Genomic DNA, 12,635 nt, shown 5'->3' with positions numbered 1-12,635 from the left:
AGTTGGTGAGGATTTCGCGGTGAACCAGGCCTGCAGCTACCAACAGCTGAGCAGAGAACAGCAGTAAAAAAAAAACTCTCCTCCAACAGGAAAAGACAAAGAAGAAACCCAGCAGTCTCTCCCGCTTGCGGCAGCCTCCCCTCCGGCTCCAGAGCTGAGCTCCAACCCCCCAGAGCTGAGCTCCAATCCCCCAAACCCCACCTCCTTCCACCCACACATCCTAACCTTCCTCAATTCCTCCCCCTTCATTGCTAGGAGATTAATGTCTCGGTCATTTAGGGATCAGGCCAACTCCTTTGTTTATCTGATGGCCCATTAACAGAGCACACACGCAGGGGGGGAGAAGGGAAGAAAAATTCCTTGCTAAAATCAGAACTATGACATTATCCACCCCTAATTTTTTTTCCTTTCCCATGCCACCATACATCTATCAAATTGAATCTTTTTTGAACTCCATACATGCATACATTATTCTAAACCACGTACACATTCACAAATATATAGGTACAAATACAGATACGGAGTTATGGCCTGTTTACCCTAAGATGATATCTCCTTCAGGTATGCACCGGGTTTCTCCATCTTCTTGCATCATGTGCAACCAGGTCCTTGGGCAAAGACAACTCCACGAATGGATTTGCCTTTGCTCGAGGCATGGTTAACCCAAACTGTTTTACCTAACATACCTCTCATGTGAACCACTGGGACCTTGTCCCCGTCTACAGTGTGAAGGGACTCTGATTGGGCGGGGGGGGGGGGAAGGGAAGAAAATTCCTTGCTAAAATCAGAACTATGACACTTTCCTCCTGGAAAGGGAAAGCTATCTAAGTAACTCTTGGTTTTCTCAATTTCAAATACAAGACCACATCAATGCCATTCAAGCAGCTCCTTCCAGCTTCAGCAGCAACACACTCCAAAGGGCTGGAAGAAACATGGGGGAAACATGCTGAAGTGTCCAAAAGCAAAGGTGGCAGCACAGTTAACCCCCGTGGGTCTGTGTGCCTTGGAGATTCAAGGAGGGATGTGGTGCAAAACACATTGGCCCATCTCCCTGGGACGAGGAGTGCTAACCTTGTCACTGCCAGCTCTGTGGAGGCCAGGTGCAGACACAGCTACAAGCAAGGAGCATCCTAATCTGGGCCTGGTGGCATCATGGAGCAAGTCACAGAGTCCCACTTGGATGCTTTGTCTTTTTATAAAATTGTCTTTTTATTCTTTTTTTTTTCCAAAGGAAGAAGTTGGACTTTGAGATTAGAAACAATGTTAGCCTCAATTCAAGAGGAAGAGGTGGGCAAGAGCTGGCCCCTTTAAGGCAGTTTCACATCTCAGCTGCAGCCCAGCTGTGCTGTTGGCATTGCCCCAGCCAAGGCCACAGGCAGGCACGGGGCTCTGGGCACACAGAGGATTAATTAGCCCCACTGACCACCATCAAACAGCCAGGGCTGTGCTGCCAATATCATCTCCAAAGCTCATTAAACCAGAGCAGTGCCACACTTGGGAACAAGCAGTGTACTGCTTTGGGTGTCACAATAAAACCATTCCAGCAGCGATCTGCAGTCCCTAGCAGTGATGCTAGACTGCAGCACATGAGGAGGGGGCTGTAACAGGACCTGCAGCTGAGCAGCTCTAAACCGGGATCTGTTTCAAGGGCTGAGGAGGAGAGTGAGGCTGGGTCAAATGGTGGAGGGTTTGGCAAGTGATTTGGGAGGATGGAAAGAGCTGCTTGTACCAGGATATCTGGTAGTTCTGGTGCTGCAAACAGGACATTGCTCAATGACTTAAAAAATTAACATCTGTACCTGAGGTTATCAGCTTCAGGACAATGACAAGGTTGTGAACGCACCAATGTTGCTGGAATTGAAGAGATTCGGCATTCTGACTCGGGAATAAATGATTATGCTTTCCCTAGATACTGGAGATGAAGGGGAGATAATGCTGATGAAGTGAAGGAAGCTATAGCATTAACTACGGTGACTCGTCACAGCTGCCCAGGTGACCTGGCAGGCTAGGGAAATATTTGCACAAGTTTTAACAAGCCCTGTTTTCTGTGTTCCTCCTGATGTCCAAGAGATGCTCTGGTGAGTTTGGATGGCAGTGGTAGGGTGCTGGGCTCTTACAACCAGGCAAGAGCACAGAGGTCTCCTCTGGGCATATGGGGATATTCACATCCTAAAAACCTCTGGTCAGGAGACCCACTCTGCATCATAACCTTGTCCCTGACAAAAACAAACCACTTCTTCAAACAAGGAGGCTAATTATAAAACACCATCAGTTGATGTCCCCATCTAGCCTAGGCAGGATACACTTTGGCTCAGTCTGCAAACATGCAAACAGCGCTGCCAGCCTTGTGCCCATACAAGGCTCGGTATCCTGCACCTCTTCACTAACCACAGGTTACCTGGGGGTTGAGCCTGAAGCTGACATCTGTTGGAGTTGCTGCCTAATGTGAGTCAGAAATGTTAGCCAGAGTCTTAAAAGTAAAGTTTTGTTTGCACTTTCAGAGGAAGAAAATACACCCAGAAACCATTTCTTAAAAAAAAAAATTAAATAAATAAAAAAGAGAGAAAGCATGAAGATAAATACAATCCATTAGCAAATTAAATAGAATCAAGGCTGGAATTGCGTTTTAGTGGCATCAGTTCTTGCAAGAACCTCAAGCTCCAGCCTCAGAGGGCATTGGCAAGGCAGGATGCTGCCTTTATACCACTTCTTTGGTGCTCTGCATTACAGTGGGGATTAATTTAGGGAAAAAAGGATTATTTAAAAAACCCCTCACCCCTCTCTCTCCTCCACCACCCTCCCCATGCAGTGATGGGGGATAATGAACTGCTGGGACTGTCATCCAAAGAGCGCTTAATGACAGTATTCACTCAGTCTGTGTAGCATTGGCTGTTCTCAGAGCTCTCGTTATGAATAGTTTTCAAGCTGTTTTGACTATTTTCTGTTACAAAGACGAATTCACTGTTAGCTGCCTATTTTCATGACTGAAGCTGGCCAACGTAATCCACATGGAGCTGTAACACTGTGGCCAGTGGCTAACACTCCCATTGTCTCGCCTCCACCTTTATGGCAGTGGAGAAGGCAAGGCTCTCCCTCCCTGTCCCTTACCTCCTGCTCACTGCTCCTTTTTTGGGCTCATGGTCTGATTTTGCAGGTGATGCTTCTCTAAACTATCTGGCTACAGTGTTCGGAGTTGCATCCCTTTGTGGTGCTGCACCCATGGGTTTTCATGGCACCATCGAGCCTGTGCCTCCGACTGTCCACTTTTGGGAGCTGTGAGTCCCCATTGCAGGCTTGGCAAGGGGAAGGAGACCCAGCCTGAGCTTCATCTGTGCCGCAGAGACACCATGAAGATGCGCTAAAGCAATCTGTTCTCCCATCTTTTCCCAGACCCTTTGCCGTGAGACACAATATTTTGGAGGGGCAGCTGAAATCTTGCTGGTGTTAATTTAGTTTCGGTCTGCTCACTGTTAACTTTGGGCTTGCTGCGCTTTTTGTGGCTCCTTTTTCATAAAGAAAGCTTATTTCTCTTAAAACAGGGCGAGAAGCAGCTTGGCACCACAGACACTTTAAAGATGTTTGAACATTTGCAAGAGGAAGCAAACACATTTTTTAAATATTATGAAAAGCACCTTGAACAACAACTTCTCAGCAAGAGCCCTCTGCAGGCTCCATCCTTTGCTGAAGGAGCCCATTGCTCAGCCTGGGAGCATCTGAGGCTCAGTGAATCCCCCTACACTTCTGTGCTACATCTCAGAATCCTCCTCCGGGCATGCTGTCCCACAGGGCCAGGACAGTGACTCGGGGCACTGAGTAGGAGATGAGCTCTGCCCAATCGCAATTATTAAAAAACAACGAGGGACATCCCAAAGCAGCTCCTCTCTGCAGCCATATTCACCAGCCAGCCCTCAGGAGTAGATGATAAAAATAAAGAGGAAAATAAGTTCAGAACATACTTCAAGTGAGCAGTGGTTCCTGAGCCACTCCTGGGTCTCACTGAGGTTTTCAGGCATCATTTCACTCTACCCTACTTACAAGAAATTGGGATATGACTTGTCTTTGTCTTTCCCAAAATTAGGTTTTCCTACGGAAACCTTGATTTTCTGTTCCACATAGAACTTGAGGAATGATTTTATTTTTAATGAATTGTGCTAAAAAGTAGGGGTAGATAAGCACAAAAAATTTACGTGTCTGCTAATGTTCACGGGGTTAATCTGTTTTTAAAATAAAAAGACATTTTCTGGGTAAAAGCCTTTCCTTTCTAATATTTTGACTGTCCCCATACATGTCACTCTTCACTTGTCTTCTTGTTGTCCCTTCTGACACAGTACCACGTTCCTTGTGTTCCCCCACCAATTTTTCTTGGTAGAGCCACATCCCTGCCAGCTGGCTGGCCACAGGCACACAAATCACAGACGCCAGGCATGGGAGCACTGACGGCCGGCAGAGACCATTAGATCATCTCGCCTGACCCTTCCCTGATGCAGGGCTGAGTCTGGCATCCAATTACTCCTGTACCAAGCCCGGTAACTCCTGCCTGGCTCAAGTGTATGGGGCAGAAATGCATCCTGTCTGGGTCTAAATATATCAAAGGCAAGGGAATGCGCCGCTCTCCTGGGTAGTTTAATCTTTATTAACACTTGCCTTTTAAAAGGTCTGTTTGATTCACAATTTGAATTTGTCTGGCTTCAGCTTCCAGGCGTGGGCTCATGCGATGCCTTTCTCCTCTAGATTAAACAGTCTTTTAATACCTGCCTTTCTCTCCCCATGAAGGTACCTCACACAGCACAATTAAGTCACCTCTTGATCTTCTTTTTAATAAGCTAAACAGGCTGAGCTCCTCTGGTTTCGCACCATAAGACATTCCCCCAGCCCTTCCCAAGGATCAAGTCTCTAATACCACCTGATCCCATGTGGGGGGGATGCGTGGCAAAGCAGCGCTGTGCAGCTGATGAAATTAAGAAGCTTGCAGGATACGGCAGCTTTTCTCTGCTGCCTGCTCCCCCAGCCAGCCTGTATTTTTGGGCAGGCTGCTCAGGGGTGTCAGGTGAAGTTTCACACCTCTCCAGGGACCTCTCCACCCCAAGTTCCCTAGTCCCTGAGCAATGGAGAGGCAGTACCACAGCTGACCCCATGTGTATGGATGAGATGCCATACAAGCAACAAAATTCAGGGCCCTTTCCTGGTGCAGGGAATTTGGGTGTTCCCAGAGCCACCATCTGCTTTACACCACACTGTCACACCAAGCCATCCCCATCAACTTTAGACATCCCTAAAATTCACAATTCCCTATGGTTTTAGGTGTCGTCACTGCCATCACTCACCTTGTCTCTAGAGAGTCCCAGATGGCAGACAGCAGCCTCCCACCCACATCATCCATGGCATTTACTGACCGAAAACAAGGAACTGGATAAGGCCTTTCCTCACTGAACATTTACCTGGAGGAACAATAAAACAGCATTAGCCAAAAAATGAAAGTCAATGTAACATGCAATGCTGCACACACATTATTGGCAAGAATCATTACTTTTGATCCATTTTTAATATGTTTCCTTCTGAACTGGACCCCCAAATGCCCCAGCCAATGCAAGCAGGGCTGGGAATATTTTGGTGATGCAGTTTTACAGCCAGCCAGCCAGCCCACAAGCTGGATTTTAGCCACGGGCTTCAGCAATACTATTTCACACAACGTTATAACGTTTTAGCTGGGAGGGTAGGCAGGGCCCCTTGCACTCTCCACCGGGTATTTGTCCTGCCTGAGAATCAATTACAGCAGAGACACTGTGTGCATTAGGATTGCTGCTTGGCACCTATTTCAACCCTGATATATGTTGCTCTGCTCTGCAACAAACGACTTAGATAAACCTCCAGGAGGTCGTGTCTGTCAGCAAGGTTTTTATTAGGTGAGCCATACCCATTCTCACAACGGAATGGCTACCTGGTAGAAAATTGTAAGCTGTTTCCCTCGGAGGGGGTGAGCCCTAAATGAGTTTCCCGGTCTCACTTTGGGAACACACTCGGATATTAAAGGGACCAGAGAGTATCATTACTGCCAGGTGATAAAAACAACCACTATTTGGGAAGACTGATGGCCTTTGTAGAAGTTCCCAACAGAAGCTTCATTCTGCACAGTGGATAATAACAGCCGTCTTGGGCTGAAATCCCAAAGCAGCTGCATTTTCCAAGGCTACAAAAGTGACTTCAGGATTCCTGGCGCCACGTTGCTCAAGCATCACTTTTTGGCAGTGACAAAGCCCAAGAGTGGTTAATATTCTTCAATGATCACAGCTTAAAGATGTCATCTGCTCTCTCCCTGCTTGCAGCTCTACTTTCTGGATTGCCTCCCTGTCTCAGCAAGGGTGAAGTGTCAGTGGGAGCAGAAGCTACCAGGGGCAGGAAAGCCAGCAAGCACATCCTCCCCCTTGCAATGGGGAGTAGAAGGTTTAAGCCTAAATCTCTGCCACTAAAATAGGTGCCAGCTTGCATTATGGCATCATGAAGACACCATTGCATCACACTGGAGATGTGACCTTTCACTACAGCTTGTTGTGCCCAGGGAGCAGGCAGCACCTTCCAGCACTGTCTCCAGCCTACTTTAACTAACTGCAGTGCTCTGCCTGGCAATCACAACTCCCTCACCACTGGTCCTGGGGCAAGCTGCAGGCTGGGACATTCTCGTTTTCCTGCAGCTCTCTTGGCCACAGCCACACTGAGCAGGTACCTATCCCACCTGAGAAATACCCACCCTGCTCAGGAGCGACTGGGATCTTTCAAGGGTTTTGCCAGTCCCTGGACCAGGGCTCCACAACAAGCAGAGAGCTGCCACCAGCTCACCTGGGAGCCAGACAGATCCCCACTGATTTACTGACCAGCTTAACAAGTAGTTACTTTCTGTGCCCATTTCCTGCACTGCTTCCAGTTTCTACATCACTGGTTCCACTGGTGACCTTGTGAGAGCCCAGAAGGACAGTGGAGCACCATAGGGATGTGGTGAGGCTGTGGTGTGCCATCACCCCACCCACAGGGCTGTCCACTGTGGTAGGCCCAGCAGCCATGGGTCTGCCTCTCACCAGTGTCCCTACCCCATGGCAGAACTGAAATGGGGGCACATCTACCAGAGGGCAAATAAAAAAGCAACAACGCATTTCAGCTCAGCTACTGTTTGTGCCTTCCTCTTGCCAGCACAGGGGTTTTGGGAGTGCAAGCCTAGGGGTGCCGATCAGCCCCTTGCACACCCAGTGCTGGGGCTGAGGGCTGTATACGGCAGCCACAGGCTGGCTCCTGCACCAGAGCTACCCCACACAGAGCACTGGCTTCATCTGCTTTCACAACAAGATACCCTGTTGCCAGTGTCACTTGCATTCAGCCCTGACACCTATTCATCCAGCTCAAGTGCTTTTTTCTGTATGGGTTTTCTTGGCTGTTTTCTGTAGATGAAGATTTTCTGAAGAATGCTAGTTCCCTTTGTAACCTTTCAAGAGTCCTCTCTGTATGAAGTTCTCTTCACATCATCTCCAACAGATGCAGGTAATAAAGTCACAGCAGATTTATGAGTTTGAGAATCTCATTATATCTATCTACCCATCAAGAAAAGGAGCTGTCTTTAAAAGAGGCAGGGGATGGATTTTGCTGTTATCTATTGTTTAAAAAGAGGAAGATAAAGAAACCCTCTTCAAGCCCTCCCAGCCCCAATTGTGTAAAAACATCCTCTGAACTCACCAAGCACAGTGCCAGCCTGTGTCAACGTCAGCACATGGCCCTGCAGCTCTTTGGAGAGTCAAAAAAACCCGGCAGCCTGTGCATCTCTGCCAAGCACCTCAGCTGGCACCAGCTTCAGACCCAGCCACAGTGCTGCTGTGGATGACAATCAGTCCAGGTTGACTGTGCTCTTGGAGACCTGTTAGAGACAAGTTAGAACAGCTTGGGAAGGACAAGGGCGGCTCACTGCTGCTGTCTGCCTGTGGAGATGAACATTCTCAGCAAGAAGCAAGGTAAAAAGGGAGCTCCTCCCATGGTGTCCATGCCCTTCAGGGTCCCCAAAGCCATGATACCATGCCCATAAAGCATAGGTTTTGGCCATGGAGCCCAAATAGGGCTGCTATCCTACCCCTATCCATCCCAGCATAGATCCCACACCACAGCCCACCCACTCTGGCAGTGGCTTGCCATGAAGGACAAAAGCTGCGAGCAAACAATTAGGCAGCAGAAAGAGAACCGGGGAGAACAACTGCCTTCAGAAGCAGTGAGGTGTCAGGAAAGAGGTGACAATCCCCTGGCCCACCCCATGCAGCATTGGTGACACGGTCCTTACAGCAAGCACTTGCTCCCAGGCTCTGTGGGAGCCGCACAGCCAGCTCCTCGCCTGTTCCCATGCTCTCTGCTGCTGCTTTCCCAGCAGCCAGGCCAGCTCTCCTCCAGGATGCTCCCATCTGCCTGTGCCTGTGGGGATGGAGGGTTTGCACCAGGAAGGGCTGACACTGGCAACATTCATAGCCAGAAGCTTCTGCGTGGTGTCAGAGGGGGTTAAACAAGCACATTAGGAGGATCCAGTTTGGGGGATCGTGGTAACGAGTCATGTGTTTGCCATGTTCTTCGACCACATCAGTCAGGGTTTTGTAATGGCTGAAGTCCCACTTGGGAAATACATTTTCCAGGCATGGTTCCAGTCAAAAGGCAGCTCTGCAGCCCTATTGTGAGTGCAATTTTGCAGCTTGTTTGTAAATGGTCAGAGACCTGTCTAGCATCTCTCCCAGCCCAGGTCATTCCCAAATCACTCAGCAGCTCCTGATGTGCTCAGCCTTGGAGGAGGAGAAGCCTTTGGGGCTCATCCCACAGGTGAAGAGCCCAGATCTGTGAGTTACTGTGTCCAGGGGAGGTCGGAGATTGGGACTGGAGGGGGAGCACCAGGATGTGACAGACAGCTGGCATGAAATCACGGTTTCCACAAAGTCAACAGGACTTTGGTCACCACCTTACAGCCAAAATTCCGGCTTCAAAATGCTGACGTCTTGGGCCTTCAGTCACTCCCTGCTCTGTTTCACGGATATGGAGCCTCTTTCTCTGCAAACATAACAAATCAGTTTTGATCTTTCCCATCAGCCTCTTTTGCAAACACACATCCCGTGCGACATCTCTGCTCATACATCAAAACACTTGGCAAAACAAAGCAGAAACCTGTTCTTCCTGTCAACTAAAAAATTAATTAGGACAGAACCCTGATTCTGAATAAATAAGCAAAAATCCCACCTCCCTCCAGCTCTTTAAGCAAAAACCTCCATGCAAGAATTAACTGCCAGTGAGCAGTCACAGCTATTTCATTTGAAAGGTGACTGGTCTGCAGACAAAATATCAGAATTTACTTTGCAAACACTTTCGGGTTTTTTACAAAAGAACAGGGAAAAGGCCCACCCTCAGCCATTGCAAATCGTCACTGTTGTATGAAGCAGAACATCACGTCCCATCTGAAAATATTAGTTCACGATTTGGTTTCATGCTGATCTAATTTGTGAGCCATGGTGAGGCACAGCCTGTGTTTGAAGAGTTTAATAAGTCACTGCATTTGTAGCACTAAATCCAGACCCTAATGGGATGGGACTCCCCCCGTCTGTAGCACCCCTGGCCTCAGTTTGCTGAACCCTGTGCTGGGCTGGGGGTGCAGCCTGGCTTTAGCACCACCCGGACCCTGCAGCTCAGTGCACCCGCCTGACATTTGGGCTGGGTGCATGCACAGCAGATGAGAGGCTGGTCCTTCGCAGGGACTTCACCCCTGCAAACCTCTTGTCAACATTAGCGGCTGAGGGAAGCAGCACCTCCACAAGCTGTGCCAGAGGAGGAAGGCTTTGGAGGGGAGCAGTTGGTGGGTGCCCCGCTGAATGGCAGCTGACAGCAGGGGTGTTTGTGCCCTGCAAGAGTGATGAGTGGTCTGTACAAACCCCAGTGCAGCACAGCTCAGGTGCTCCCATGCCACCATGCCAGCAAAAGGCCCAGTGCCAGAGTATGGGGCTCCACAATGTCCCCTTGGTCTCAGTGAAATGGGGCAGCAGTGACATTGATGGAGCATCTCACCAGCTCCGAGCTGGAGACAGGGAGCTGTGGCCCCACTGTAGTCTGGCAATCACCACTACCAGCACACCAGCTTCTTCTGCCTCTTCCCATAGCACAGCATAAAATACAGCTGATAGAGGAGTTCTGGTTCAATCTAGAGACAGATTTCAGTGCAAGAGTCAGCAAAAATTTCTTCTGCTTAAAAAAAAAAAAAAGCCAATCAGGAGTAGAGACAAAGTCTGATTTACAAGAGAGGGGGGAGAAACCAATCCACAGAGAAAAGAGACAGCAGTTTTGGCCAACACACCATGGCCTCCATTAAATAAAACAACCTGTCATTTGCATTCACTTGGCAAGTGACTAGACCTGAACTTGGCTGCACACTTGATGATCCACCATTACTTTCCAGGGAGGAGGTTGAAATATTCTTATTCCTATTCATTAGACCAAAGTAATTCTCTTAATGCCATGGAACCAGCCATGGACAAGATGCTGCACATAATGTCATTGGCAGTGTTGCTAAATGAAATCCCTCTGCAAGCAGTCGGGGGAATCAATACTCACAGTAATTTGTCCTTCCAAGTTTTCCTCCCACGCCTTCTTATTTGTGGTGTCAGCCTGTGCCAGCTCCATCTACCTCAGCAGTGTGCAGGGTATGGAGGGTCTTGGGGCTGGGTAAGTGCCCCAGTGAGGTGCTCTGCCTCTGCTACTCTCCTCCATTTGGGAGCCACCTCCCAGCCCCGTGGGCAGCACCTCTGTGTGGCCTAATATGTTGCTGTGGGGCAGGCAGGCTTTGTTGCAAGACTGATCAGGAGCCAAAAGAGAGGTATGAGGTGCTCTTCCCTGGCTCCATGGAGTATGAAGGGCTGATTTTATAACACATAACAGAAAAGAATCATGGCTTTTTCCAGAAACTGGAAATACAGCAAAGTCTTAATTAAATTATTAGCCAGAAATTCAGCTTCTGTTAGGCGATGCTGCCACACCACGGCAAACATGTCAGGCCATCAGCAAGCACAGAGCCCAGGGACAGCCTGGCCCTCACACATTAGCTGGAGTAATCTTTATTGCTTCCTGAGCCTTTGCTTCAGAACACATTAAACATCAATATCTCAGCACTCAGTGTCGCCCAATATTATATCAAATCATTAGTGGAAGGTTAATCATTACAAAAAGAAGAGGTCTCAGCTGATATTTCACTCATTTCCTATGTGGAAGCCCTAGCATTACCACAGCAGCACAAAGATTTGGGCTCGGTGGCACCTGAATGCATCACTGTGACTGATGGGAGGAGGGAGAAGGGCCCCCATCTGTCCACAACCAGAAGAAGGGACATGCCCAAGGGCCAGACAAGTTCCATCCAAACTGCCATCTTTCCCAGCCAGCATGGGAGCCAACTCGGTGGCAGAACCCTCCCCCAGGATTAGGCCTGGAACAGGGTCCCAGTTGCAGCCACCATCGCCCTACAGGGCAGCCAGCCAGGAGCCCTGCAGAACCAGGGAGGTCTGCACAGCGGGAGGGAGGCCCTTTAGTGTTCTGTCCTGTCATAAAAAAATTTATATTACCGAGTTCAAATCCTTGTGTTTCTTTTCTGCTGGCATAATAACTTTGAAATATATTATTGCTGAGACACTCGCCTCTCTCTGCCAACAACTCCCTGGAGAATAGCACTAGCAGAAGAAAAGAACTTTTTACAGCTTCTTCATAAAAGAAGTCAGCAATCCACTGAACCTAATCAACTTTTCCTAGAGATGACAAGAACACAGCCTCAGCTGCAGTAAACCAGTGGAGCCTCATTGGTATGTCAAATGCTCCCAGTTTGCTCTGTACCTTAGCCAGTCTCTTCCATGGAAGCAAAAATTTGTGTTGCTGCTTCCTCTGCCAGCCGGGCTAGGAAAGGGTTGCAGACCAATACTGCAGTCTAGGAAGAACTAAAAGGAAAAGAGAAGCATTTAAGTAAAACCCCTCACTAATACTATAGATCTCCTTACCGGGTCAGCCTGCCAATGCATCAGGACAGCTGGATGGTTGCGTGAAGAGAATCCATAGCTGATTTAGGATAACGGCCTAAATCAGGTGGGTTTTAGGCTGCTCTTTTCACTCAGCCATGGAACACCAGTGCCAGAATCTCAGCAAGAGCCACATTAGTGGCTGGTCTTTCCACCGCCAGGAGCTGTGCCATCTGCAGGAGAAGACTTCCATTTCAGAAAGCACCTGATGGCCTCTGAGCTAATTTTCCCTGCTCCCATAGACAAAGGCAGCCACAGATGTGATTACAACTTTGATTATTTTTTTTTTAAATCATTTGAGAAATCGTCTTGCCAGAGAGCAGTTGGAAATGATAGTCCTAAGCAGAGGCAGCTCAGCTGGCGGACTTTGAAATACAGCTATTGCATTAAGCGTTTAAACTGGAAAAATAAGTGGTTTGGCAATGAGGCAGTCGATCAAAACCGATGCTCTGCAGATGAGAGCTGAATCAGGCAGCTCTGACCCCAGCCAGGAGCACCCCATGTCACTTTGCCTTGCTGCATTCTGGTTCCCTTCACCTGTCACCCAGGACACCTGCACCTCTCTCACCCAGCAGTGTGTTC

General features: G+C 48.6%; 1 long non-coding RNA gene across 1 annotated transcript; it reads right to left on the bottom strand.

Annotated features, from left to right (window-relative positions):
- Positions 1 to 5,353: 5,353 nt before the first annotated feature.
- On the bottom strand, positions 5,354 to 12,092 carry LOC114055753. The gene is made up of 3 exons (XR_003570816.1): positions 12,036 to 12,092; positions 7,720 to 7,897; positions 5,354 to 5,438 (listed from the first exon to the last, which is right to left on the bottom strand). It is a non-coding gene; the product is annotated as an uncharacterized LOC114055753 (long non-coding RNA).
- Positions 12,093 to 12,635: the final 543 nt, after the last annotated feature.

The sequence above is a fragment of the Empidonax traillii genome, unplaced genomic scaffold (assembly GCF_003031625.1).
Source record: "Empidonax traillii isolate 1590-97213 ecotype Southwest subspecies unplaced genomic scaffold, ASM303162v1 scaffold65:size4453928, whole genome shotgun sequence".
Taxonomy (NCBI): Eukaryota; Metazoa; Chordata; class Aves; order Passeriformes; family Tyrannidae; genus Empidonax; species Empidonax traillii.
This window is presented reverse-complemented; position numbering and strand designations above follow the sequence as displayed.